Genomic DNA, 6,000 nt, shown 5'->3' on the forward strand with positions numbered 1-6,000 from the left:
TACATGGAAAAAGGCAGAGAGGCAAAAAGGCAAAAGTGCTGAACTCCAATCCTTACAATAAGGATTCCTGATTCCATTCATGAGTTCTGAAGCCCTCAGTGAAGTAATCACTTCCCAGAGTTCCCACCTCTTAATACTGTTGCTTTGGTGATCAGTTTTTAACTTACAGTTTTGGGGAGAACAGATACATTTAGAACATAATATGGTTTCAAATTCATGTTTTCAGAAACCTCAATTAATATGTAAATATATTGACAAGGGTGCGCTGGTCAATTCATTATCATTTATCATCACATGAGTAGAAGGAAAAATCTTGAAAGGTTGGAGCTAAGTAAAGGTAAATTTTGAGTCCTAGAGTAGATTTACTATGAAAGAAGAGCATATGGCATGGCATATCTGGTATGTGAGGAACAATACAAGGCACAATGAAGATATGAAGGACGGGTACAGAATGGAGTAAGGAAACACATCAAAAAAAGCAGCAAGACCAATGAAAGGAGTTGATTCATGGTAGTTTTGGTAGTGAAGAAAATAATTACCAAACAGACAAAACCAGCTGTACCTTATTATTAGTTTTGTTTAGGAACAGAACTAGATGTCACTGTCAGTTTATTATACCTCATATCCTTTGATCTAATGAGGGTATGGAAATTCTCAGAATATCAGTTATAGGAGAACAGAAATTTAAGGTGCTCTTGGTTAACTCAATTTTCCACTACCATTCCTTTTTTAAAGTCAGTGCATGTTTATTTATGGAGTTTCACGTGTTGTGATTCAGTCTACTGCCCACCAAGGTCACCTTCAAAGAAAAAGGTCACCTTTATTCTAGAGCTACCTTAAGATAGACCTTTTTCATTTATTTAATTTTTTTCTTTACTTTTTAAGTTTTATTGGTGCCTTACAAGTCTACATAATAGTTGGATTCATTGGAGCCCATGCTTCGTCCACAGTTGTCTTGTTGACCCACCAGTACCTTTATTTGGACTTCTTTTATTCCCACTTAAATATAGACATATGGATAATAACTTCAAAAATGCCACTCCTCCAATTTTCAGGATTTTATTTTAAAAAAATTTACCTTAGGGTTAAGTTGAAATCCAGAAAGCATATTGATATTTTAGAAAATTAGCTAACAGGAGTTACTCGTTAATCATTTCTAATATGGAAAGTGAATATTTTTCTCTTGTTGAGGTTCATCAAATTAGCAGACAGAGTCACAGGCCACCTTGTTACCACTGCAGCACGTTCACTGTCATGGAGCATAACCTGCACCTCTGTTGAGCCATGTTAGCAATTTCTTGACACTATGGTCCACAATGCCCACTCTCATCAAGAATGAGGTTACCACAGTCTCTGCTTACAGCTCGAAATTTTGGTCTGTCACATTTCTAGGTCATCTTAAATTTCCTACTATCATAGGAATGTTTCCCTGCTTAGACCAACTATGGGGTTACTGTATTTGTAGTTCAGCTTTTTTCTTCAGGTGGAACCTGCTCTATTTTTTGATTTCACATTCCTTTCATCACAATCCATGGTGCACAAAATGATATTTTGACTGACTCTGAATTGTGTTGCCCTCATTTAAAGGTTTTCTCTGCAAACAGAAAGAGACACCCCCTTGCACTCTGGATTCTAGATAGGCCAGGTACATCCTCCTTACCTGCAGTCATTGCACATGCAGCAAGCAAAATGCAGAGTCATAAGACACAAATTTTTATCCCCACATCTTTATATGATTTTATACATCATCTTTATTTGGCCGAGACAGGCTGGGAGCAGTAGAGAAGGACTGAATAAAGTCATCTTTCTTTGACAGTGCATTTTACGGCTTCCAAAGAATTCCTGTAGTATGTTCACACATTTGACAAATCTAGTGTTGTGAGGAAAGCATGAAATTATTACTAATTTTTAAATGGGTAAAGTTCTAGTTGAATAGACAACTTCATCAAGCTCACACAACTGATGACTGACAGGCTGAGTTCTAGGCTCATGATTCCTAACCAGGTGTCCTTTCTGATTAACTTTGGTGAAAATAGATGGATTTGACAGAACAATCTGGTTACATGAGGCTGAGAGCCCAAGACACTGTCAAGGATTACCCCATAAACAAATCCAAACCAGAATTGCACTTTGCTCTAGTTGTCAATTATTTGTAGCAGAGATTCCATCCATTTATCTCTACCTGCTAACCTTTCACCAGTCCCTTCAGACCTATGTCAAACAAGACTTCTTCCATGAAACCTCTGGTCCCTTTCAACCAGATATGATCTTCTCTTTTGAACAAAGAGAATTGCTGCCTCCGTGGTTAGTGGATGTTACTAAAGTTCTTCATTACATTGAACTCTGAACTTTACAGCAGTGGAGCATGTGGTTTGTTATTCTCTTTGGAGGAATACCACCTACCTCGATATAAGTTATTTTATGTGTATATGCGCTTACTGAAAATAATCACAAAGCCCTGTACAAATACGAATTGCATTTTTCTCACCTTTAACATAGTTAGGACCTGATTCACTAATTTTATATAAATGGACTTTCAAATAATTGTTGACTAAACTTTGATTATTTCAGTATGACAAAGATCATAATCTCTGGATTATGGACTAAAGCAGGTGATGTAAAAGAGAAGCATACTTTAGCACATTACAGCATGTATTCCAACTAAACAGAGAGACTGGCATGGAGCTCCAGCACACAGCCCCCTGGAAATGCTGGTGCCCGAGAGGATAGTGATAAAGCTGTGTGCCGCAATATGAGCAACACTACCTAAATCTGAATCCAACCTCAGAGGTTAGATAGAAGATTTTAGAAATGCCCATAGCTATTCTGTGCTACAGTTGTCATAAGATACTTTAAGATTAAGCACAATATAGATATACCTGTGTAAATTTAGATACATGAGACGACTTAGAAGGTATTGGCTCACATGAACAGGGAGGCTGAGAATCTACTGTCTGACTGTTGGAGACCCAAGAAGGCCTGTGCTGTTTCAAAGGCCTGAAAGCTACAAAGAGATTGTGGTATAAATTCTAGTTTGAGGGTGAAAGACCCAGAATGAGGATCACTGAGGAAAGAAGATTATTCATGTCTCAGCTCAACCAATGAAACAGAAAATGATTCTTTCCTTCCTCTATCTTTTTGTACTATACAGGACCTGGGCATACTGGAAAATACCCACCCATATTAGGGAGGTCAATCCACTTTACTCACTTTACCGATTAAAGTGCTTCTCTCTTCCAGAAAACCCTTACAGGCACACAAGAAATAACAAATAGCCAGACGTCTTAGCATCCAGAGATCTAGGTCAGATGACACCTAAAATTAATTATCATCAGCATTATAACAATGCCCACTATGTGCTATATGCCAACTAGAAGTTGCAATTCTAATTTGTCAATAAAAGTCATAAACCTAAATATTTACATGAAATCCCAAAGTCTATATGTCAATGAAATCATTACAATTTTAATTACAATCTTGTATTTTAAAATTACTGAAAACATATTTGTGGCCACTTATTTTTAATCTCCATAGTACGTGAATCTTCTGCTTTACTACTCATGCTATGTAATTAGTCAGTTAGTTAACTGAGTACTGGGGCCATTGCAGTGAATGAAACCAAAGATGGCTGCTGTGTGGTGAGTCATGTTGGTGGTGGTGGGATGTGAAGGAGGATGAGAGAGTAATGAGTAGGATGACATAAAATAAACAGGTAAACGGTATGTTCAGGAGTCACGGGTTCCAGGGAGAAAATTCACAGTGGTGGGAGGGGAGACACAACCGAAAGGGGGAATTATTTTATATAGAATGGTTAATGAAGGCCTGTGTAAAAAGAGGCGGATGGAAATGCAAACCTGGAGTTCACATGGTAGTTAGGCATTGGAATGTGCATTAGGAACAGTGGATAGCTGGAAATTAAAATCACATTGAATAAAATTGCTATAGAAATGAAGGTAAATAAGCGACCCTGAGGACAGAACCACAGGACACTCCACATTTAGAGCACAAGAAATTGAAGAGCAGGAGAAAGCCCATGAGGAGCAGCCAGTCAGTGCTGTGAGGGAGGCCAAGTAATGGCTATTTCTAGAAGGATCACAGAAGCAATGTTCTTGACAAATGGAGGAGTTGAGCACTGACTGCTCATCAGCCTTGGCAATGTGGAGATCAAGTGGTAATTTTGACAGGGTAAATTTTTTTTTTAATTGTAAACAAATGGGATACATGTTGTTTCTCTGACAGGGTAAATTTTAATGGATTAATGGGGACAAAAACAGGAAGAGTGGGTTCAAGAGAGAACAAGAAGACAGAAGATTGGGAGTAGATATTAGCTAGAGATAGTTAACAAGGAATAACTACTACAAGTAGTATTTGGTTACAGAGACAGTAAGCAGTGTTTGGAAAATATCATTGCTCTTGAATTTCATTTATTAGAGAAACAAATCATATAATTGTGGATAGCTGTATTTTGACTTCTATTCTTGATAATATCTGTTTAAATAAAAATGTGTTTTTATATAATTTCTTGCCATTCTTTCTAGAAGATGCCTTTGTGCTATAAATTATATTACAGTTAATTTGGTTCTGGAATTTTGCCATGCTTTTTTATTTTCTATGTCTTTTTTCTTTATACCATGTGACATAGAATGCAAGGAAAAATGCTTTCATTTCCCATTCTCTTCCATAGCAGCAAGAAAATTTAAAACACAGGTTAGAGACCATATTTATCATTGTAGCTGGCATTTCTGTTCTCTTTCTTCAAACTTCACTAACACTCAATTCCAGAAGCACTCATGCTAGACATACAGTCAAAATATCTCTACATCTACTAGAAAAGCAAGGAAGACATAGGGTTCTGTTTCTCAGCATCAAGCATCAGTAAGCTCTAAGGATTCAGCAAACCAAATGAATGTACAGGGTGAAGTCTTAGAGCATTTTTAAAGAAAAGTTAGGGAAAATAAAAGCTATTTTAACATACTGAATGGAATTGAAAGGAGTCCCAACATCCTACATACATATAATAATGAAAAAATTACTGAATCTATAAGTTAATCATTGCAAGATTGTTTTTGTTACTGTTTTATAAAGTTTAAGAAAATGATATTTTCTTAAATATCATTTTTATAAATATGTTATAAATATTTGCTTTATAGATTCATTTGTAAGTGGTCGAGCCAAGCTAGTTTAGAAAACAAACATCAATAATATGGTGCTCCTGCACTCTTTCAGTTCTTATCTGCTTTTTGAATGGAAGTTCTTTTAAGCCTACCTGTAGAAACTGTTCAGTATAAATGCAAGACTTTTCTGAGAATGAGATTTTATTTACCATTGAGAAGAGACTGATATAGATAACATGACATCGACTTTTTGAGTACATCCTTCTGTGAACTTAACACATGCGTAGATCTGTATCTTCTCCCAGATTCAGGATTCAGAGCAATTCCTTCATCCAAAAGCTCCTCCAGGCTACCTGTGGTATTTGCATACTCCAGCCAGCTCCACTCTGAGCTACGACTGACCTTTTCTCCATGGCTATACATTTGTCTCTTCAAATATATTTTACTCAGTGTTTCCCACAAGGGTTCCCACAGCTCCAGGGAAATTCCAAAAATCTTTTACTGTCTGGGTGAATGGCAATCACTTCCTTGTGAATAGTGTCTTAGAGGAGATGTATTGAAACAGATAAAGGAGATTAAGATGGCTCATGATTCCCTCCATGGGCACAAGCCCACATGGCAGGTGAAATGAGAAGGAATAACCAACTATCAACACTTATGCCTTTCCTTTTCCTTAGGACACTTCTTACCCTCTCTCCATCTGACTTCTAGATCAAACTGCATGGGAAGATGTGGAGAAAACTTCTATAAATAACCTAAATGATCTCAGTTAATGAAGTTGTTCTCATCACAAATAGGTCGGACCCAAAGGTGGGATTAGCAGATCACACTATTTTTTTTTTACTTCCTTGGGATAATATTTAAAATTCTCCTCCCCAGGGTAGAT

General features: G+C 36.9%; 1 non-coding gene across 1 annotated transcript; it reads right to left on the bottom strand.

Annotated features, from left to right (window-relative positions):
* Window positions 1-1,209: 1,209 nt before the first annotated feature.
* LOC124987748 (small nucleolar RNA SNORA1) lies at window positions 1,210-1,343 on the bottom strand. The gene has a single exon (XR_007109263.1). It is a non-coding gene; the product is annotated as a small nucleolar RNA SNORA1 (small nucleolar RNA).
* Window positions 1,344-6,000: the final 4,657 nt, after the last annotated feature.

The sequence above is a fragment of the Sciurus carolinensis genome, chromosome 6 (assembly GCF_902686445.1).
Source record: "Sciurus carolinensis chromosome 6, mSciCar1.2, whole genome shotgun sequence".
Lineage (NCBI taxonomy): Eukaryota > Metazoa > Chordata > Mammalia > Rodentia > Sciuridae > Sciurus > Sciurus carolinensis.